General features: G+C 34.7%; 2 long non-coding RNA genes across 3 annotated transcripts; both read right to left on the bottom strand.

Moving 5' to 3' along the window:
• Positions 1-678: 678 nt before the first annotated feature.
• On the bottom strand, positions 679-2,415 carry LOC113354352. 2 transcript variants are annotated; one of them, XR_003361831.1, is made up of 5 exons: positions 2,236-2,415; positions 1,866-1,944; positions 1,712-1,762; positions 1,213-1,387; positions 679-740 (listed from the first exon to the last, which is right to left on the bottom strand). It is a non-coding gene; the product is annotated as an uncharacterized LOC113354352 (long non-coding RNA). The 2 variants fall into 2 exon arrangements; XR_003361830.1 differs by lacking the exon at positions 1,712-1,762 and having other exon boundaries at positions 2,236-2,410.
• Positions 2,416-2,681: 266 nt separating this feature from the next.
• Positions 2,682-4,035, bottom strand: LOC113354351. Its single transcript, XR_003361829.1, has 3 exons — positions 3,985-4,035; positions 3,151-3,224; positions 2,682-2,759 (listed from the first exon to the last, which is right to left on the bottom strand). It is a non-coding gene; the product is annotated as an uncharacterized LOC113354351 (long non-coding RNA).
• Positions 4,036-24,451: the final 20,416 nt, after the last annotated feature.

Below are 24,451 nucleotides of genomic sequence, written 5' to 3'. Positions count from 1 at the left end.
TGTTATCGAGTATGTGTGGACTGTGGACAGACTTCGTCATCTGCTGTTAGTGGGCTTATATCGGACACGAACAAAATGTTTGTTACTGCCCAGTCGATCTGGGTCATCTGGCCATATGGGTCAAATGCACTAATCATAGGCCCATAATTTAAAGAAAATACGTAAACCTATGGAACATTTTTGAAAGGGGAAAATTATGCTCAGGCCCCACCCATGGGTAACCCATAATATGAGACCCTTAATTAAAAGAAGTTTAAATCTAGGTCCCGAATTATTAAAAGATCTTGATACCCTTATGTATATTGTCAAGTCCATAATTAAATAAAATTTAAATATAGGCCCGAAAATATTAAATCTAGGCCCGAAATTATTAAAGTACATTGCGAATGTGTAAATAGAAGTTACACATGCATATGGAAAGTGTAACCAAAAGTTACACATCCTTGTGACATGTGTAATGCAAAGTTACACTTGTATATATACGCAGAAAATAGACATCAAAAAGAAAACACAAAAAAAAAAATACATGTATTACTTTAATATTCATTTACAACAATTTTTTAGTATGTGTAACTAGAATTTACACACATCTGTCTAGTGTAATTGAGAGTTACATATGTGTCTATCTAGTGTAATTGAGAGTTATACATGCATCTGACTTGTGTATTCAACGTCAACTCCAGTTCCAGCGAGATCATTACCACGTTTAAGCAATTAGCTTTTATGAAGTTATCTGAAACCTGAAATATAACAACAAGCAATCAGTATTTATAAGATCAAAATGAACAGTACATACAACAATGTATATTCAGTTTCACAAGCATCTGACTAGAGTAACTAGTAGTTACACATGCATCTGAATTGTGTAACTGAGAGTTACACATGCATATAACATGTGTAACTAGGAGATACACATGCATATGGCTTATGTAACTAGGAGTTACACCTGCATATGGAATATGCCATTTATCATGAACTTGCAAGCCTAAGTTACCTAAAGCAAAGTATGTGTAAGTAAAGGTTACACATCTAATTAGCATGTGTAACTAGAAATTACACATCTATTTAGCTTGTGTAACTAGAAGTTACACATCTAATTAGCATGTGTAACTGAAATTTACACATCTATTTAGCTTGTGTAACTAAAAATTACACATCCATACCAAAACACCACCACTAAGACAAGCAGAATGTAAAGTAGATCCAACTTACAATGTCTAACACAGCTCTAACATCCATACCAAACCTCTCAGCTTCATACCAAAACACCACCACTAACTCCAAATACAAATTATCTTCCAAATCTGATCCAGTACCACCACTGCCTCCTCATCCTCCTCCAAAACCTGCACCTCCACCATCAACACCACCACAAGTGTTGATTTTCCTGTAAAAGAAACATAAAAATATCAGCCAAACTAATCATTGTATACACAAACTAGTCTAGATGCAAAAGCAATATTGCCAGCCTCCAAAAGTCATAAAACAAGCATGTATAATCAACTAACTAAACAAGCATGTGTAAGTCCCAACATCTACAGATGTTTTAACAATCAGATTTCATCTTATCATCTACAGATACAAGTCAATAACTGAATCCATTGTAATCATGAGAGTTCATCGTTTTTAGATGATTGGATTCAACTAGTATTACCAAGAAATTGAACCTAAAACAACAACATCAACAGTAATAACAACAATCTAAACGTACCTAGATTCAAAATTCATTGATTCCAGAAAAATTATATTTTTCTGCTCTGACCTGAATAGAACAACCAAAACAAGAATCAAAACCTAATCAAACTAAATAAGAAAATAGAACTACTAAATGAGTCAATCATATTGAATCAAAACAAAAACGTTACCTGAAGTAGCTTCAAAAGAACAAATTGGAATAAATTGATTGATTCAAATTGGAGTCACCACAATATCACCAACTGAAACCTGAATCATTCAAATTGGAGTTCTTATACAAGATGACAAGTACTACCTAGGTTTAATCATGAATAAGTTGTTTCCAAGCATTAAAAACCTTCAGCTGTTGTATTCAATCAGTATGTGTAAGTAAAAGTTACACATCTAATTAGCATGTGTAACTAGAAGTTACACAAATATTTAGCTTGTGTAACTAGAAGTTACACATCCACTTAGCTTGTGTAACTGAGAGTTACACATCCATAATAAAGCACAAACAGGAGCTAATACCAGCAGATTAATGAGGATAATCGGGCATACCTGTATGAATTGAACATATCAACAGCACCTTGGAGATCAAAAGCCCATGTTTCATGGTCCCCAGATTTCATAAGGTTATTGCCAACCCACTGGGAAAGTGATTTGAAGAACCCAAGCTCCATCATGTAATCTACAAGCCACCTGAGTTTTAGAAACATAATATGACATGTTAGATAGTTGATCTACTAACGTCAATTCTCTTACGAAGGTATGATTTTCCATGAAAGAAGAAAACACTTCCAAATGTGTTGTTCACTGGCAGTTCATGAACTCCAAAAGTCGTCCACCTTTATAGTGGATCCATATATATGGTAGTGTAGATGAATGTATATATCAACTTCCCAATTGCACAAATGAAAACTGTAGTATACATAAGTACAACAAAATGAAGGAGAATAACTCTTACTTTCTTGATGGGATTTCTGAGGGTAAAATTTGCAAGGTCTGGAAAACCTTCTCAACTTCTCCATCACTCTCTTCAGGATTTACATCTCCAGGTACAGATTCCAGTACCCAAAGTTGTTCTGCATCAAGGAAGTGTAGAAAACTTCATTACATGGAAGGATAGACATACTGGGTTTATTAGCAATTGAAAGAAGTAAAGATCTCAAAAAAGGTTTTGTGTGTCCTTCTTCACATTTTGTAACAATTTTGTTTAGTAAAAACTGAGAATATGTAAATAAACATACTAAATGCCAGATCCAAATACTTCATCTACATTTCGTATCCTTAAATTACAAAAATTAAACAACATCAATAAAACCAAACAACAGAAGCAATTCATCAAACATTTAGAACTCAAAAACAGAATTTTCAGATGTTGGTGATACCGAATCTCCAGATGAAAATTATTACTATTAACAGCTTCTTCATTAGTTGTTTCCAAAGCAAAAGAAGAATCAGATTTTGAATCACCTGTGAATGACGATTAGTTGTTATCTTCTTTATTTCTGTTGTTGTTGAAGATCTTCATAGTTCCATTGTTGAACCTGCACAATAAGTAAGTCCTAAGGTTTAAAACATCATTACATACATGAAAAACAACAAAGAAGAGGAAATCCCAACTTAAAAAAACCTTGAAAAAAATGAAAGAGATGAAACAATAACTAATTAGATTATAGAAGACTTCTGACTTGAATGGAGACTGAGAAGAGATGATGAAACCTTAACTTGAGATTCACAAGCTTTAATTTCAGATTCAAAATAAAATTGAAATAATATTTGACTGATTCAAATTCATAGATTATTTGATGCTCAACTATTTAATCTATTGAATCAAATCCATTCAAATCTCTAAATAACTACATCATAACCAGGATGAACTCCAAAAATGCACCAAAATTCCAAAACACCGAGAATAAAATTTCGATTTATCATCGTTTCTAACAGATCTTCTTCTTCTAATAACAAACACGCAGATGATTTACTATCATTCTTCCAAATCTAAAAAAGCAAATGAAATCAATGAAAGAAATATAAACCTAGAAACTTTATATGAATCTTCAAACAGAAAACTAAATTAGAACGAAATCTCTGCAGAAAAAATGAAATCATATTACGAAATCAACCGATTGAATTGAAATTTTTCCTGTTCGATTTGATTTTCTACGAGAATCTTCATATTCAGTTCCTGCTGATGAATTTTCATTGAATCTCCGAAGAATAATTGATGTTGATTTCGAATTTATGTTTAGATAATCAGGATTTTTTTTGTAAAGGTCAGATCTAAGTTATAAAATAATTACTCACTGGAAATTTCGATTAGAAATCGTGTTCTCGGCCTGTTTCTTCGTCTGAGAGAGAGAGAGCAAACCCTGAAACTTTTTTCTCTGCAACCTGCAACTGAGCGAGAGAGATGAGAGAGAAAGAAAATGAAGAAATGAATGGATCTTATGATTTTTCTCTTGTATATATTGAAAAGGGTAAATTTGATATTATGAAAATGTCACTTTATTATCAAGCCCTAAAAATTAAAGTTCCGGGCCTAGAAATATCAAAATGTGAAAGAATGGAGTTGACAATGAAGGATCCATTTTGTTGGGTTTCTATGTGTTGAACCCATATAGTATGGGGTTATAGTATTTTTCACTTTTGAAAAATTATTGCATACACACACACAGAATGGATTTTTTTGGTATGTAGTTATGTATCTTCTGAACGCCCAGGAACAAATTGAAGAGCAACAGGCAGAGGCTGATGCTGTCATGGCTGCAATGCAAAATATTGATGAGCAACAAATGGAACATGAGAACTTGCAGCAGCTTGAGCAGCAGAATATGTAGCATGACATGGAGGATTTAGATGAAGACAGTTCGGCCAGCTCTGATGCAGAGCAAGCTGCTTCTGAAGTAACTTTCTCAGATTATCTCAAACAACTTGAAGTAGATCATGCTAGTCAAGGCAGTGTTGTGGAGACAAATCAGTACAATGAGAGTATTGGTCCATCTACTATTAGTGCTCTAAATGCAGAGGCTCCTCCTTTTCATCTGCTGATAGTGCTAACAAAGACACTTATATGTGGAAAGTAGTCCATAAAAGAGATAGGCCTGGACAATCTCTCAACTTTGAAGCTGGTTTCTGGAGTGGTTCTAGCTCTTCTCAGCAACCACTCAACAAGGATTCTGCTTACTACAGAAACTGGCAACTAATGCAGTCTTATTTCCACTAGATGTGCCACTACCAGCTCCAAAGAAGCTCAGGATTACTGAGATAGACTTAATAGTCAGCCACCAGAACAAGTACCTGAGGTTCCAATAATACTTATGTTATTGAGGAGCAAGCTAAGGCCAATACCACCAACACCCACCCTCATCAGTGGTTTAGTGGTGAAGGTTCAAATGCAACTCCAGCCATCATGGACCCTAAAGCAAAGGGCAAGGAAATTGCAAAATTTGGCTGACATCATATGACCCAACAAAAAAAGAAGAAGCAGAAAACTAAGTGAATCACAGTGCAGACTTACATCAGAGCATATGGCTCCTTTTCTTGATTGTTTTTTTGCTTATAGTCTGCTAGCCTTTGTTTTAGTTTCCTGTATTTATTTACTGCTGTTTATCTAGTTGTAACCTTCACTTCTCTTTAGCTATATTTTGGTGTAAATCTGTAGTTTCCTGCTTTCCTACCTTAATCTGTGTTAGTGTGTGTACTGTTAATACTGTTAATACCATCTACTTACTTCTTTAGTGTTAAACTTGTCTATCTTTATTCATTTTTGGTCTTCTTTTCTACCTACCTGTTGTGTGTAATTTCTGCCTTGGCATCTTCATTGTTATCTAGACATCTCTGTAGGTCCATTTTATTTTTCTTCCCTCTATGTAACTTTGATTTGTTCCCTGTGTTAATCCAATTTCAATTCGTTTTTTTTGTCAGATTTTGTTTACAGCTTCCTTCCCTGCTTGTTGTACTCTTATTCTTTTCCTTTGTTTGCTCCTCTATTGGTCATTAATCTCTTTTTGCGAGCTCTCTATCTCCCTTTATCTCTTATTTCTTTTTTCTTTCTTTCATCTATAACCCTGTCAGGCCTTTTCAAATCTCTCTTCATTAAATTGTTCTCCTGGAATGTCTAGGGTTTGGGACTCCGCTCACAAAAGACCAGTTTAATTTTTTGTGCCAATAATACAAGCCAGATATTGTTTTTTTAGCGGAGACAAAAGCTCCATTAACCGTATGGACTCTTTTTTCAAAAATTCACCCTTCTCTGACTGGTTTATCGTTCCAACCGTGGGAATAGCCAAGGTTTTAGAAATAGCCTGGCATAATAACATAAAAATGAAATTAATATCTTCTAAGTTTAATGTTTGTCATTTTGATTCAAGGATAGAAGATATAGACATCATGGTCACATGTGTCTATGGAGCAGTCGAAGCAGATGATAAATCAAACAATGGACATATATCTCGGACATCGCGCAACAAATTAACAAACCTTGGGTTTTGATAGGGGACTTAAATGTTATTCTGGACCCAGACGAAAAACAAGGTGGAAATAAAGCAGTCTCCAGCAGTAAATCCTTCATAGTCAACACTATTGATTCTTTGGGCCTATAAGATGCGGGATATGATGGATCGCCTTTCACGTGGTCAAACAACCGAAAGGGCGAAGCAAACATCCGTGAAAGAATTGACATGGCGCTAACTTCCTTCTTGTGGTCTCAGAAATTTCCGGACACTAAGGTAACTCACCTCCGGAGGGTAGGCTCTGATCATACACCGATTTTATTAGATTCAAATCCTGAGAAAACTAGGTTACAGAAACCATTTGTATGTCTTAGGTCTTGGTTAACCCATTCCACCTTACCCACGGTAGTTGAAGCCTCTTGGAAATTGCATTCAGACAATTACGTAGAGAGAACCTTTTTTGGGCTCCTCAAATTGTTATCCACGGATTTAGGCCATTGGAACTCAAATATTTTTGGGAACATCCACAAAAATATTAAATCTCTTAATAATAAAATAGGCAATTTCCATAGGTCCGGAAACATTTCCAAAGAAATCGACAAATTAAAAAGCCTTCAAGAGAAGCTAGGAAAATGGTATAAAACAAAAAACGATTACTATTATCAAATCTCCAGGGATAAATTCTTCACAGAATATTTCCATGCAGCCGCCTCAAACAGAAAAAGAATCAATGCGATAAATTCCCTTCGGGAACCTTCGGGGCTTTGGCTTTCTGATAGAGATCAAATCAACTCGCTGCTGCTTAACCATTTTAAACAAATAGGGTCGTCCCAAAACAACAACTTCGATTTTGATCTGTCTAGCATCATAGTTCCTTGCATCACTAGGGAAGAAAATAGTTCCTTGCCTATTATACCCTCGGAGGAAGAGATCTGGCATACCATATCTAATATATGAATCAGTGGAGAGCCCCAGGACCAGATGGTTACCAGCCGGGTTCTTTTAAAGCCAACTGGAACATTTTGGGAAAAGATATCATTAGCTCAGTCCAAGAATTCTTTCGCTCGGGGCATTCTTGACAAAGACTTTAATCATTCATTCATAACCCTCATCCCAAAAATTTCCATCCCCCAAACACCGTGAGATTTCAGGCCAATTAGTCTCAGTAATACGATCTATAAAATTATATCAAAAATACTAGTTAATAGGATAAAACCTATTCTTGGCAAAATAATCTCCCCAAATCAATCGACATTTCTCCCTGGCCGACAAATCACATATAACATCATAATTGCTCATGAACTTATTCAATCGATGAAAACCACAAAGAAAAAAAAGGGATTCTTGGCGTTAAAACTCGACCTATCAAAAGCCTTTGATAGGGTAGAATGGAATTTTATTAAGAAGGTCCTCCTAGCTTTTGGGTTTTCAGAAAATTGGACAAACCTCATCCTACAATGTATATCAACAACCTCTTTTTCAATTCTTTTAAAAGGTTCGTCGGGACCCACTTTCAACACCTCGACAGATTTAAGACAAGGCGATCCATTATCTTCATACCTTTTCCTAATTTGCATGGAGATACTTTATAGGCTCCTCGAAAAAAACTATTGAAGAAAAGAAAATCTCTGGGTCTCAAATCAACAATAATGCTCCCATATCTCATCTTTTTTTCGCGGACGACTGCTTCTTACTTGCAAAAGCTGATCTGGGAGGAAGCGAAAAGCCTTTTGGAAATCTTACAATTCTTCGGGAACATCACGGTCCAGGTAGCTAATCTTCAAAAATCCAGTGTTTACTTCAGTCCACGAATACATCCAAAACACAGGAAGATTCTAGCAAAATTTTTAAAAGTCCCGATGATGACCAAAAACTATAAATGGGTACCCCGCTCTTCTTTGATAAGAACCAAAAAGCCAATTTTGAGCCTCTTCTTCAGCAATATTATTCTACTCTACAAGGATGGAAATCTAAACTCTTGTCTCAAGCGTGTAGAACAATTTTGATAAAATTTATCCTTCAATCGTACCCAACCTATCAAATGCAAGTTCTGGCTCTGCCAAAAGAAACTCTCGATCAACTCGACAGGACTCAGAGGAATTTTTGGTGGAAAAAAGATGGGCAAAAAAGAAAAAGAGATTTTATAAAAGCTTGGAAAAGTATATGCAAGCCCATTTCCCAAGGTGGCATGGGAATCAAAAATCCTCATCATTTCAATCTAGCTCTCCTCACTAAACTTGCCAATAGAGTGGTACAGAACAAGACCAATTATGGATAAAACTCCTAAAAGCAAAATATTTCCCAAACTCGCATCCTATAGAAAAGTCCAAAACTTCGAATCTGTCTTTGATTTGGACCAGTATACAAAAAGGGCTAGAGCTAATATAAGGTAACATTGTTTGGCAAGTCAAAAACGGAGCTTCGGTGGAAATTTAGGAAGACAAATGGATTCCTAATGCAGACATAATTGAAAAAGTGCCAAACTCACTCGACCAGGCGCCAACAAGAGTCCAAGAACTGATTAGGGATCAGAATAAGTGGGATCATGATAAGCTAAACAAATTCTTTTACCTAAAGGATAGGTAAAAAATACAAGCGCTAAATCTAAGGAATCAAGAGCAAGACATCATTAGATGGAGACACCATCACTCGGGAAAATTTTCAGCCAAAAATGTCTATAATTTTCTAGCCAATCAGGATCAGGACATTAATAATAATCTAGAGTTCCCATGGAATAAAATCTGGAGAATTCAAGTTATCTCAAGAATATGACTCTTCATCTGGAAACTATCTCAGAAAGCTCTCCCAAGTTCTGCACGATTAGGTGTTCATAATAAGGAAATCAACCAGATATGCCAGTTATATAATAATCAAGTGCAAGAAACGGAATCCCATCTCTTCTGTGAGTGCCCATTTGCAAGAGCAGTTTGGTTTGGTCTATCCCTAAATAATATAATCTCAAGCTACATACCCAGCACGATATCTTCTTGGGTCAAAAGGTGGATTACATACACTAGCTTAAACCATATGCAGGTAAAGATCTCTACCACACTTTGGTTCATCTGGAAATATAGATGCTCATTCGTCTTTGAGAAAATAAATCCAGACCCAATCAACTTAATAGGACAAATAAATAATTTCTTACACTCCTCCCAGTCAATTACCATTCAAAGTAATATCAAAACGCAACAGAAAATATCATATAATTATTCTTGGTCCAATCTAAATTCGGACTGGATCAGTTTTATTGACGCATGTTTTAAAAAAGAGGATCGGTCGATGGGCTTCGCTTTCATTTTATACTCAAATGATGAAGAATCTTTCATGCACCTATCTGCGGGATCGGAATGGGAAACGTCCGCTTTCCACGCAGAAGCAAAGTCATTATTAAAGGTTGTTACGTGGCTAAAAGAAAATATATTATCAAGTGTGTGTATGATAACTGATTCCAAATCCTTAGCGGACAATTTAAATAAGGTAAGAACAGACTGTTCGTGGTCAGCAGAAAATACATTGCAAGAAATAAGGACTAGGCGATCTCCCTCAAGCTCAAGTGAAATTTATCAAGAGGAAGAACAATTCAGCAGCGGACTTCATTGCAAAGGAGGCAAGGATTAAAAAGCTACAACACATGTCTGATAACTTGCGTCAAAAAGTTCATAAATCTAGCATAGATTCCAATGTTTTCGATAAAAATGATTTTGTAAATCTCTTGTACTATATTTGCTATTTAATATATGATCTCTTTCCATCAAAAAAAAAACGCCCGAGTGCATTTTTCGACTTCAAAAATGTATATAGTCTGAGTATAAAAAAGAAGTTGTTATAGGAGCTATGAAATCCGTAGAAGGGATGCTATAATAAGACAAAATTGGTCATTAGATAGTAATTTCAAAAACTCCGTATCTAAATATATTTAATAATGGCTAAATTACACTTAATTAGTTAGTGTTAATCATTTAATTAGCTAATATAATGATTTCTTTTATACTTAGTCAAAGAAACTAAATCAGATTACAGGTTGTTTTGATGGGAAGTAAAGGTGGAGAGATTTTTTATTTTTTTGAGATTTCTTTGAAAATCCGTAAGTTTTGGTTCACGCAATAAAAATAGGGAATCAATGGTTGAAAATAATTAGATAACCTTTAACTTAGCTCCATAATCAAAATTGGTGGAAGAAAGTTAAAAGAAAAAAAAAAAGATTTTCATAGCAACTTACAGTTGGTATTTAATGAACTTCCAACCGTAACTGGTTAAAATTTGGTAAAGCCAATCAGAAACCAGTTACGGTTGGAATTTTTTCTTGCCGCACAAACCGTAAATAAGTTACGGTTAAAATTCTGGTTTTCTAGATTCAAACTGTAACTCATTAGAGCATCTCCAACAGGGTGTAAAAAATCCTACGTGGAGGTCTAATTAAAACCTTTATTTAGGAGATTTTATACATTAAGTAAATATAGGACCCCATGGTTAAAAATTATCTCCAATAGTGAAGGGTATAATCCTTAGAATATTTTGTATGATAAAATCTTAACCGTTCGTTTTTACTTTAACTAATTTCAAAATAAATAAAATAAATGAAAATATGACGTGGAGGTGCAAGTGAAGGTGTAAATAAGACTTTCTTGAACACCTTCATATTTATTTTCACATCCCTCCTAGATTTTAGGATCCAACCATTGGAGATGGATTTATGTTAATTGGGTCTAAATTCCTATGTTTCATGAAAAATAAAAATATTCACCCTCTATTGAAGATGCTCTTATGCGCATTACGATTGGTTAAGAAAAGTAAAACCAATCCTATATGAAATTACGGCTGATTTTGGTGTTTACTATTCTAACGGTAAATTTCCTATACATAGTTTTTGGTTTCTACGGATGGAAATACAAAATTATGGTTTGTTAAACTTAACATACGGTTGGTCACGATGGTTCTCAAACCAGCCATAAGTTTGATTATTTAGGTCAAGTTTTGGATAGCTACACCGGTGATTGAATTCTACAAGACTTACCCCACATTCACAAACTTAACATCCTAACAACTATGGACACCCGATCAAACTAAATCCTAGAAACTAGGGATTAAATCGCTAACTTAACAACCTAACAACTATAGACACCGACCCGTATACAAAGTAAAGACTCTTCTAAAAGACACTACCACACGTTACGTGTGACAACTAACAACCGTAATTATGTTACAGTTACAAGAAAAAAATTACAACCAACCATAATTTTTTACGATTGACATAATTATATCCAAATCAGCCATAAAATATTCTTAATAGTTATACAGCCGTAAAATATTCTTATAATAGTTATACGCAAAAATTCACACTACCTTATATTATACTCGAAACCAATCGTAAATTTTTTTTTAGGTATATTAATTAAATACCCTTTTGACATCCAATAAATATACCCTTATACAATAATAAAAATATTCCTATCATTTAAAAACCTTATCCATTAAAATATTGGTTACATTAATATCCTCATTTATAATTATTTTCATTTACAAACCTTATCCTCATCCATTAACAATTTTTTTTCTTATTTCACGGCCACTACCACCACCGCCATTCCACCACCACTAGCACCACCACCATAATCACCGTCAAAATTTGGCGTCAACAATCGAAGTTGATCCAAAAAATAAAAGTTCAAAAATAAGTTTACTAATACATATTCCAGTTCTTTTATTGTGTCAACAATCAAAGTTGATCCCAATGAATGGGTCAACAACAAAAGTTGATCCCTTTAAGTGGGATCAACAATGGAAGTTGATCCACAAAAAATGAGATCAACATATTTATATAAGTATGTTTCACCATCACCACTAATGTTTTAACCACCACCACCATTGTCATTGTTGTCACTGCTGTTGTCGCCGCCGCTGTTTCCACCGCCGCCACCACCACCGCCGTCAAAATTTGGCGTCAACAATCGAAGTTGATCCAAAAAATAAAAGCTCAAAAATAAGTTTACTAATACATATTCCAGTTCTTTTATTGTGTCAACAATCAAAGTTGATCCCAGTGAATGGGTCAACAACAAAAGTTGATCTCTTTGAGTGGGATCAACAATGGAAGTTGATCCACAAAAACTGAGATCAACATATTTATATAAGTATGTTTCCTGTAAAAACCAATAAACCTGGAACCTGCAAACTGACATATCCTTAAGAAACACAAGAATAACATTCATAAAAATAATTGGTATCAACAGCAGGAGTTAATCCCATAAAAACGGTGTCAACAACAGGAGTTGATCCCATAAGTGGTGTCAACAACAATAGTTGATCCCTTAAAAATGGTATCAACAGTTGGAGTTGATCCCATAAATTATCAATATCATGCATTGTTGGTAATTTCAGTACCTGATACATACATAATCCCCGAGGTAGTAGTTCCCAAATCTGCTCATGAAGCCAAAATAGTTGCAAAATAAGTCAATCTCCATTGTTGATTCCACCATCCCAACAAAAGCCACCACCAGCACATTCACAACCACCACTACCATCATCTCCACTATAACATCATCCATCACCACATCAAACAATAGGAGCCAGTAGTTGATCCCATAAAAAATGTTGTCAACAACAGGAGTTGATCACATAAATGGGATCAACCAACAAGAGTTGATCCGCTGAAAAAGGCATCAACAACATGAGTTGATACACAACCAATGCTGTAATCACCAGCACCACCACCACCCTCACTACTACAACAAAATCCACCACCACCCCAACAAAATCCCAGCTTCATCTTCTCACAACTCATGAGTTACCAACAACATCATCATTTCATCAGCAGCAAACAATTCCATCACCAACAAACCTTCATACCCTAATTCAACTTCAGAAACATTAAAAATCCCATTATGAATATCTCCAATTCGAGTAAAAAACTCAAATTCATCATCTCTCACATTTCTCCTTCACCTGATTGTTTCTTGGTTTGAACATGAACAACCTCTCTATGAAATTAAACTCAAACAAAACCCTAACATCATTCATACTCACAGACTCGTCGATTCTTCCTTCCGCGTCTGTGAATCAATGGCAGCAAACCCATTTTCTTCCCTGAATTTTCTCGATAGAAACTAAATCCAGCTCTCCATGAATCAATCAAACGTTGCTTCATCTCCTTTATCGCCGACGCCACCACCATCATTATTGATCTGGTATCTTCCTCCACCACCACCATCATCAACTTCTAATGACGATTTTAATTGTCTCTTCCTAAATTGATGCAAAAAGATCTTTAAGAACTAACTGTTATCATCGACTTTAGGTTTTTCAATCCATATCTGATGTTATCGAATTTGAATCTGATGTTTCTAATGAATTTAATTACAAAAGTTAGTTTCCCGTTGATGTCGTTTGATGGTGGTGGTGTATTTGGTGGAAGTATAGGAGGTGATGGCGAAGATGGTGTTCCTGAATCTGCAGCGACGGAGGAGAAGGTGGTGGTAACGACGATGAAGGTGAGAAAACATATTTTACATCTGCAAATGAAAATGAAATGAAAAAGAAGAAGATACTCGATAGAATAAAGGGTAGATATGTAATGTTGTATAATCTTTAATGGACCCCTGATGGACTTTGGATGAAATGGGGTATTTTTATTGTAGGACAAGGGTATTTATGAAGCCTTTCAGAATTGAGGGCAATTATATAATTCCCACAATATTTTTACGGTTAATTAAAGCCAACCATAACGTGAGTCTTTCTTTATAATTACGGTAGTTACGGTTGGTTGATGAAGAACAACCAACTGTAACTCCACCTGTAACCCTAACTTTCAACGTAGTTCTTGATTAATCTGACCTATTTTTCTTCGATTAATGTGGGATATTGTTGTTTAGTATTAGAAAATTAGGTTATTTTATTGTTTTGATTTTTTTCGGTTTAATTGATGGAAGGGTTGTTGATAATGATTGATCTTAACAGTGTAATTGATGGAAGAGATGATTAATTTTGGGTTGTTTTGATGATATGATTATAAATTAGAGAATTTTTTTTTTCTTTGATTATTTAGGTTTAATTGATGAAAGGGTAACATAGATATTTACTATACCTTTAGGACACCCCCTAACCAACTAAATAGATATTAGAATCATGGTGAAGCCCCTTTAATGGATTCAACAACCCCTATAATAGGTTTCATAAAAAAAAAGTGGATGCGTTTGTGTATGCATTCATTGAAAAAAAATTGATACATGAAATTTGTGCTTATTGTAGTTGTTATCATGTAGACGACATATTCAAGCATGACAAAGGGGAAAATTATTTGTAGCCCAAAACAAATCCTTTTTATATCAAAAACCCGTTAAAAAGATTAGGTTTTATCTAAATATCACCCACACGTTTTCTAAATACCACCCACAGTCTCAAAGCACAACAGATGTAGACCCAATCTATAGTGGGTAACAAAAACTCACCTTCTTCTAACACAAAACAACTATTGTCACCACTACGGTAAAAAATAAAATAATAAAAAAGAAACACCGCACAACCATCGTCGTCCTCTTCTTAGTACATCACAAAAACTCACATTCTTCTAACATACAACAACCACTATCACCACCATCGTCGTCCTCTTCATAGTAACGCATATGTTATATCCAAGCATTTTTGTCTTCTTTTTCTTTCCTTTTGTTGGCGGAAAAATTGGATCTTGTTACAAAATTTCCAAGTTATATATATGTATAATTGGGAAATCCCTCGTATATTGGAATCGAACAAATTTTGTGGACATAAGAGATTTCTGGTGTCGAGATTGTGATCGTGACAACGATTAAAATCGAAACTTAATTTTTCTCTATCAAAAACTTAAAACCTAATTGATCAAAATAATATAAGATCAAGGCCTAACTTTACTTTAAAAACTAAAATCGTGATTAAGATAAAATAAAACTAAACCAAGATCTTCATGTCATACACGGTTATTTTATAGATACCTGGAAAATGTCAAAGGAGGATGTCAGCATAGATATCACTGCATCACCGTCCAAAGGCTCGAGCATGAAGCTGACGCCCTAAGAGCTGTGATGGTTGGGAGTCCATGTTAAGGAATCTAAGATGCCTCCCCATATCCAAGAGGAGATGCTAGAGAGTATACTCTCGAAAACTGGATAAAGTCTCCCCATATCCTAGAGAAAGCGCTATATAGCGCCCCTTCCCTGTTGAAAAGCACGTGCACAGTCCAAGTCAGGTGGGTTCATAAAGAAGAATCTAAAGTACACATGTACGGCTGTAAGGACAGAGGCAGGATAAGGAAAGATAAGAAAGGACACACGTTTGACATTCTCATCTCAGAAAATGTCTAATAAGTAAGGGTTTGCTCTCAAATGAAAAACTTAGAGATAACTTCTTGTGGTTAACCATGTACTACTTTCTAGAACAGGCTTCCAATTCTACGTATAAAGTAAATTGATGATGGTGGTGGAAGCCTCGGCTAGATGGTCGCAACCGATGTATTAGACTAAGGTGGTAGATAGAGAAGGACGAGAGGTTTTATTACCCACATTAATTTAGGTAGAAAACTATTTTATTTTTAATTGTGGGTGGCGTCTAGGAAAAATGTGGGTGGTATTTAGGGAAAACCTAAGATTATATATGTATATATATGTACAACCCATAATTAAAATGGATTATAAAAATATCCTTTTACTAAAATATGAAACTAATTCAATATTGTTAATTTTTCTCTCCAAATATAACCGGATATTATATATCCAATCCCTTAAAAATCTCCCGAAAAATAGTTATTTGACTATCGCTATAGATCATAAACTACTTTATCACGTCCTAATTTTTTTGTCCTTCAAAAACTTGAAAAAATTCCACCGATGAAAAACACAGGATATATAACCACTCTTGCGGGGTGAAATTCATCTTTTCATCTTTCCAAAACCAATTGGTTTTGAGTTGGAAGTCCAGAAATATTACTTGGTATCAGAACGAGGCCCTTACGTGAGTGGTATGAATTCCACCCGTATACCATCCACGTGTTAAGAGGCTTAAATCTCCCTTACCCATGAAGTGGAGTGTTGGGATGAAATAGTCTTACATTTTCCAAAACACCTAGCCTCTATACACTTACAACATTATGGGTCACTCAACTCATTTCCAATTGGTTTTGAGTTGGAAGCCCATAAATCTTACTTGTTGGGATGAAATAGTATCACATCGCCCAAAACACCTAGACTTTATACACATATAACACTATCGGATACTCCACTCATTGCCAATTAGTTTTGAGTTGGAAGTACAGAAATCTTACTTGGTATCAGAGCGAGGCTCATACGTGAGTGGTATAAATTCCACGCATAAACGATCCACGTGTTAAGAGGCTTAAATCACCCTTACCCGTGAAGAGAAGTGTTGGGATGAAATAATCCAACATTGCCTAAAACACTTAGCTTCCAAACCAACTATGTTGTGCTCATTTTTTTCTTCAAGGTCTTTCCATATCAACAACCCAATTATCACCCTTGATTTAAAGTTTGTTTTTTTAATTTCGTTATCAAACACTCAAACTTGCGATCTCGCATCAATTAGTTGTTATCTAGACTCTTTAGAAGTATTCCTAGATGCACCAGAGGTCAGCCATGCAACCAAGAATTTCATGCTCGTATCATCTCTGCAGAAACAGAGGAAAAAAAAAGAGGCAATGATAGTTCAGCAAACATTGAGGTGTAAGTCCCATAGAAAAGAAAATCCACGCAAAAAATAGTTGATATAAGTTCAAAGATTAAAGTGAAAATTTGAACGGATGATAACTTTATTTTTCAACTTGGAACTAGGTGATAATGAGAGTTTTCACATCTAGGTAAAGTGAAAGTATGATCTTTCATAACAGAAATGAATGATAATTTGATTTTTTTTTTATTTGGGCATTAGGTGATAGTTGGAGTTTTTACATGAGATGCAAGTTAGAAAAAAGTCATGTGAAAAACAAAATTTCACCCAAAACCCGTATATTCACTAAAAATATGTCTGTCTCAAAACCTTATATAATTAAAAGAAAAAGGAGAAAATTGTTGCAGTACAATCATAAAGAAGAAGACAAAGAGGAAGAGAAATAAAGAGAGTTATATTCAGTAGAATAATCAGGTTACATGGATATCATATCCTTTATATATATGTAAAGGTAAATCCTAGGTATCTAGTTGGACCACACATCTATGGGTCATAGGCCCTACAACACTCCCCCTTGTGCGGTTCAATAGAACTTCATATGAAATGCTTCATATATAGTGCTTCGAATGTAGTACTTCAAATGTCGTTCTCTCCTTGATGATTTGTTCCGAAATCAATTGCCTCATTAAAACTTTAACAAGGAAAAACTCAGTAGGACAAAACCTTGGTACAACTCTTCACATGTAGTACTTCACATGTAGTACTTCACATGTAGTACTTCACATGTTATCTCGCACTTTACATGTAGTTCATCACATGCAATACGATCTTCAAAGATCGACGAGTCTAAGTTAATTGCCTCGTTAAAACTTCGTCAAGAAAACCCATAGAGACAAAACCTAAACTTAAAGAAAAAGAGTACAATATTAAGCAAACCTAGAACATAGTTGGTCTCGAATATGTTGCCTCATTAAAACCTTGACAAGGAAAATCCAGTGGGACAAAACCTTGACGAAGAAAACAGACTACAACGTGACAGATGCAAGTAAAGGTGATTCATTGCAGATGATCACTTTGCTCCGTCGAAGTTGATTAGTTGCTTCACAACTCCAAAGGCAGAAAATCCTCGTGGGAAAGATAGGAAAATACTACAACACAAATTCAATTCCGAAGTAAAATATGTCGATATCATATCCTTGGATCCTCCCCCTGATGTCGGCATCTCCCCCTGATTACTTTCAGAGTTATTCCAGACAGTTTCTTTAGTCATGTACTTTTCGAAACCGAATATCAGTTTTGACTTAGAAAATAGTCTATCATATCTCCCCCTGATTACTTTCGTTGGGGAAGAGATTATTGTTCTTTCATAATAAACAACCTTTGGATTGCAGTTCCTTTAGCATTCCCTTTTTATGTCTTTCCTGGGATAAAACAAACCCATGTCAATGGTTATTTTTAAGTATATGATTATGTTCAGTATACCATTCCAATGATGTTGTGTTGGCCCTGAGCTATATCTAGCTAAAAAGTTCCCTGAGGATGTAAAATTTAATCGAGTACATTATTATACTAAGTACAACAATGCGTATATTATACTTAGATATGGGAATTTCATCTCCCAACACGTCTTCGTCATCTTCCTTTAGATGAAATTGTCACTTACTTACATTTAAACCTCGACTAATTATGGGAGTGCTATCAGGATGCATGTCTTTATTGAATTTCCTGACAAGTTTAGACATATGCTAACTGGTGGAATAATATACCACAAGCTCAATATTCGGTCGAGCTTCCCAAATTTTTCATCTCAAATTCGGATTTCAAATAGCTTTTAAGGTCTCTTATTACATCAAGAGTACCCATCATGTCTGTATCATCGACATAGATAGCTACAATTCCAAATCATGAGCTTTCTCGTGAATACGCAAGGAAAAATAACTTACTTATCTATCCCCTCCAAATCAAATAGACACTTATATGGGTATACCACATCCACATGATTACTTCAATCTATAAGTGAGTGTTCTATCTAACTGTAAACGCACTCCGTGGTTTAGAGTCACTTGATTTGGGCAACAAAAGGCTATCAAGTACTTTTGTAAATATCTGTTGTCTCTTGATTCTTTAAGAGATACGTAACAACCACATACATATGCTGCATTTCAAGTCCTTTTTAAATTACCAAGCTAACTAAGTAGAGGAACGTTATAATTAACGTTCATTACAAGAGAACAATTCCAAGGCTTTGTGAGAAACCTCGCGCCATAAGGCGAGTCTTTATACTTTAAGACTGCTTTCTTCTCATTATGCTTTGTGAGAAATTAATCATGTATGTCCAATCTGATTTACACTTGGTTGGTTAGCATTACCACACCAAATACCTGTATATTTGTCAAAGAACCAAGTTCTACCTAGATTGTATAGGCCAAATATGCTCTTCGTTGTCATTAAGCGACAAGGAGCTTCGTTCCATATCATCTTGCTCTATTTCCTTAAGCAAGTGTATATGAAATTAATCATCAATATGCTCGCATGATCTTTTCATTGACTCGTGCGCATTCTCATAATCCACTTGGGATATTATTGTTCCATGTAATCATTAAACTTCGGAGCGTTCTCCAGTTTGATTCATGGACATATTCAGAGACAATCTTATGAGATGATTTCTGATGATATAAATAAGTTGTGCCTTACTCACCCACTTCCTTCCTAGGTGAGGATTGATCGAACCAAGTTATCTCTCCAACTTTCTTTATGGAGCCACGGCCTCAACCACACTTCCACTAATTGTAGTTGCAACACCTTAGTCTATGGTGTATATCCATTATTGAGGATTTGTAACCTTGCAGGTAGGTTTGCAGCTGCTATGTGTGATCTCATCACTTTAGCGACGTCAGTGTACATTTTGAAAATCGATTATTCTATGTCACTTCACATTTACATTTGTGGAGTACAAGAATCAATATGAAACACAGTGGGAACATACCACGACAATTCCTGTCGTTCTCTTATAATATACCTTTTCTTATCTCCCCCTAACGACGGGAAGACTATCCCATTAAAATAACCCGCAAATCTAGCGGTAAGAGATCTCCTGCCAAAAGTTTTAAAATGTGGATAATTGTTGGGAACTCATTTTCAACATAACTACTTAACAGTTTTGAAGACCCATGATAGTACGATGTGGAGTCGTAATGGCACATATATAGTGCAACCAAAAAAGCGTAAGGAAATGAATGTCAGGCTTAAATCCAGTTACCAACTGGTACGCAGAAAAGGTTGACTAATATTGGGTTCTAAAACGAATTAAGTAAAGATGCGTGTAATATTGCATATCCCCAAAGCAATAAAAGGTAGGTTGGTATGCATAACCTATTCCTTAGACATCATCTGTAATATTTGATGGTAGTTTGTGTGAGACCATTGGGTATAAAATGCTTTACATTGATCCTATTAAACATGCAATATTCATCAAATCCTTTTCATGTACACTCGTTAGCATTTACAAGGGGTGGTGAGTCCTTACATGTATAATATGTGCTAGTAGTTTTCCAAATGCAAAATTTCTTGGGAACTATAACTAGTCCAAAATGTCAAACATCCACCAGAGCCATAAGTCACTTTAATGGTCCGCATTATGTATGACTATTTTTCTAAATATCACCTTGTTTTCTTTGTAATATGGATTATTTACCATTTGCATCTTATGATAGTCTTTTACTGAAGGCTTTGTAAAATGAGTGATATGCTTTCTCATTTAAAAGAATAATGGGAAGGGGGGTTGTGCATTTATTACTTTACAAAATACTTATTGAGAGATATGCCGTCACTTCATATTCTATCAATCTTTTTCCCGTTGTCTCGTTCACTAGAATAAAGTGATGTACGTACGAGCCCTTTCAAAACGATCATCATGTCACAACCAAAATATCTTTATGGTTATGTCAAAGCCTGTATGAGTCAATACCCAATATTTCATTGTCGGGGTCAATATGGATTCAATAATCCAAATACTAGTGATTTACATTTCACCAAATTGACTCATAAAACTTCTCTAAGAATATGCTTCCTTTCATATTCATTGAAGACAATAAAATATGTAATATATTACATTTTCATCACTATAAGTTTCCATGTGATATCCACTTGCATGGGTTTCTTTGGAATTTAATAACGTGTGATTATCTCTCGGTACATGTAGAGATTTTGTGACGTCTTTGTTCTATCTTGAAAACAAATTTTGAGCAGTACTTCGCTCGATGACCCAATCATCGTAGTCACATTATAAGGAATTAGGTCAACAACTGGTGTATATTCCTTAAATTAGTGGGAGAAGAAACCACTATCAGTTAGACATTGAGTCTTGATAAATTTAGTAAGTGGTGTGGCCTTATTGCGTAACAAAAGTGGGATTCAACTTAAGTACTTTAGAGTGAATATATGTTATGTTTCAGGGGGGATGATATATTTTTCATCCAGATATATCTCAAGTGCATGCTTTAGAGAATTTATGTCTTGTAGTAATTATGTACTTTTCATTCCATAAGCGCAGACATTGGATCTAGTTCAAGTAAATAGTCAATTGGCCAGACAAAGTTCTTCTTGTCATTAAAGTTGATGTATAAAGCATGATCTCCTCTAGAATTTGGTTGCTACTATGGTACACGCATTACATTTCATATACCAACACCTATAACAAAGTTCATTTCCAACTCTTTCACATGTTCTAGTATACCAATATTGGTATGATTTAGCACGTATAACCCTTTGTTCTTCGATGTTCTTTCCATATTTATCTTTGGCACAGTTACCTCAAGTTGAGAATTTTATTTATCCTAATGTAAACATAGTTGTTAAGAGAATATCACATGCCTCCCAACCACTTACATCGGGTCGAATAACTTACTAAAGACCGTGAATCTCTTGTTAACATACTTCAGCATCTACTGTTACTTTACTATAATGGATGAAGTTGAAAATATAAAAATGGAAATATTTTTCTGACTCATGTCACCTCTTGTAAATCCCTTGTATACACAAATGACTTCTGTATCAGAGGCTCCTTAATGACGCTCAAGTACTTTTGAGTCCAAAAGGTCAAATTCTAATCGAGTTGGTTTAGTCAAAACCCGGTAAACGATTTGGTCAAGGCCCAGTCCATTGGGTTGACTGGGTCATGGTTAATAAAAGTACACATATATGATCCATTATATATGAATTACTCATGCCCATTGATAATAAACTTGAAACTATTATCATATAGGCCCAAATATATTGTTAACCCTAAAATTGGAAATTTCATCATCCAACTGTGGTGATCGGAAATTAATTATAAGCATATCCAATGATGATGAAATTTCTACAGTAGATTAATAACGATGTTTCGACAAACATACTAAAATTTCAAAGACATCGAGCGGCTGGATTAAAATATATTCAGGATGCCGTATGACTTTTCCAATTAATGTTTTTGTTGACACATCAGTAAATATCACGTACTTTGGAATACTTCCCATGGTTGGATCTTTATGAAAATAGTACGTCAATAAGGATAATATGTAAATCATAATAGAAATACAGAATAACCCAACGGTTGGAATTCTAAAAAATTAAGTATTATTACGCTATTACAAACTAGGGTTTTTCTGAACATATAGAGTTTCATTAACATCAGGGTTTGGATATTGCATCATATTTCGATTTGAATGAAATTTTAATAGAGTATGTAATACCTAATTGGGCTGAAAATATTCAAATTTCGTGAAAATTTAACGGTGGAAGCTTTATGTTTGACAATCATATATTCATGGAACCCTTTAAAATACTATGAAAACGAAATTCTTTTGCTAAAAAGAAATACCTGGTAACCCATCCATAACACTATAACAATAATATCATAACCACACTTATCTTCAAGAAGTAATCCATCACAGTTCTTGAACGATTAAAAAATTTGCACAGTTGATAGAGTCGTGCTGATAACATGTTGCAGTAGAATCATAGAGAAGAAGACAAAGAGGCAGAGAAAGAGAGAGATTTATATTCAATAAAATAATCAGGTTACATGGATATCATATCCTTTATATACATGTAAAGGTAAACCCTATGTATCTAGTTGGACCACACATCTATGAGTGGTAGTCCATACAATAAAAATAGAATTTTCACATAGAACAGGAATGAAAGATACGTAAAACTAAAACTTCTCAAGTTTAGGATCAAGTTCAGGCTATTCTTTCATGACACGGTAAGAATAAAGTGAATAGATTCTTTCAGTTTCAGCCTCACCAAAAACCATCATTACTATTTACAGACTCTGTAAAGCCATACTGATCATAAATTCTTTCCACCATAACTCTGTAAAGCTACTGAAAGTGTAAGAAAGCATAAAGTTTTTGGGTTTCTTTTTTTCTTCTTTGGTAATCCCCAGAAGAACACACCATCAATGAAACAATCATGAAATCGATCTCCCTTGTCTTCTTTGGATATTCTTTTAGTTTGCCTAAATAATTTTTTGAGTAATCAAATCAAGATAAGTTGTGCCTTGTGCGCATTAAGATAATTTCTCTCTATACTAAATTTTCTAGATCTATAAAATATTTTCTTTTCCAAAAGTAATTAAATTAAGCAAAACCTGCCTGGAATAATAGAAGTAGACCCGGAGATTAATATGCTAAATAAAAATGGTAATTAACTTTTATGGATTTGACGATTTTTTAAAATAATTTTGTTAATAATACCTTAACTAACTAGGGTTAATCTAACCCATCTGAAAATATGAAAAATATAAATTTAATCTAAAACTGTTGTTTTTAACCGTATATCTTATAGTTTGGGCTACACATATATACCATCTTAATGGTGGGTTTATGGAAGAGAGAGAGAAATGAAACTTGGGTTCCTCAGATATTTCCAGACAAATATAACAAATGTTCCTCCTTTTTTTTTGTTTGATAAATCTCATTAAATTTCATTCACGATAAAATTGAGATTACATGGACTTCAAGAACACCACAATCAAACATCGAAATACAATTAAAAGGTACTAACCAAGAGTAATTTGTGAAGAGGAGTAACAAACTACCAACAAGAGCACCAAGCAATCCAAAGATTGAAACAATGGTTTTGGAATTATAAATCCAACCATTTTGAAAGGGTTTTTTCTTCTTGAAAAAGAGATCTTCTCATAAAAATATGAGTATAATATTCCCAAAGTCTTGAATCTTGATTATCATACTTGAATTTCCACTTAAAATCTGCATTGAAATCACAAAGAAACGCCATGGGAGTGCAAAGAGAATCTCCATGGAGGAGAAGACACAAACAAAAAGGGAAAAACACCCACAAGAACACCATAAAAATCTCATAAAGACAGTGGAGATTGAAACAAAAACCTAAATATATCTAACCAAAACTACTATCTATCTAAGAAAACAAGAAAAAAGAAAGAAACCTGCTCAGATCTAGACCAAAATGGACTAGATATGAGCAGCAAGCTTTAATGGTGGTGAGGGTTTTTTGGTTTTGAGAAGGAGCTAAATAGGAGAGACAAAGGAAGATGGCGTTTCCTTAAGATATTTTTGTTATCTTATAGGTTTTGTGAAATGATGAAAATACAGGTGAAAACAATAAGTGGCACAGTTACTTTGTGGAAGAGGAGTCTATCAATG

The sequence above is a fragment of the Papaver somniferum genome, chromosome 2 (genome assembly GCF_003573695.1).
Source record: "Papaver somniferum cultivar HN1 chromosome 2, ASM357369v1, whole genome shotgun sequence".
NCBI lineage: Eukaryota > Viridiplantae > Streptophyta > Magnoliopsida > Ranunculales > Papaveraceae > Papaver > Papaver somniferum.
Note: the sequence above shows the minus strand (reverse complement) of the source record. Positions and strands in the feature narration are given on the sequence as shown.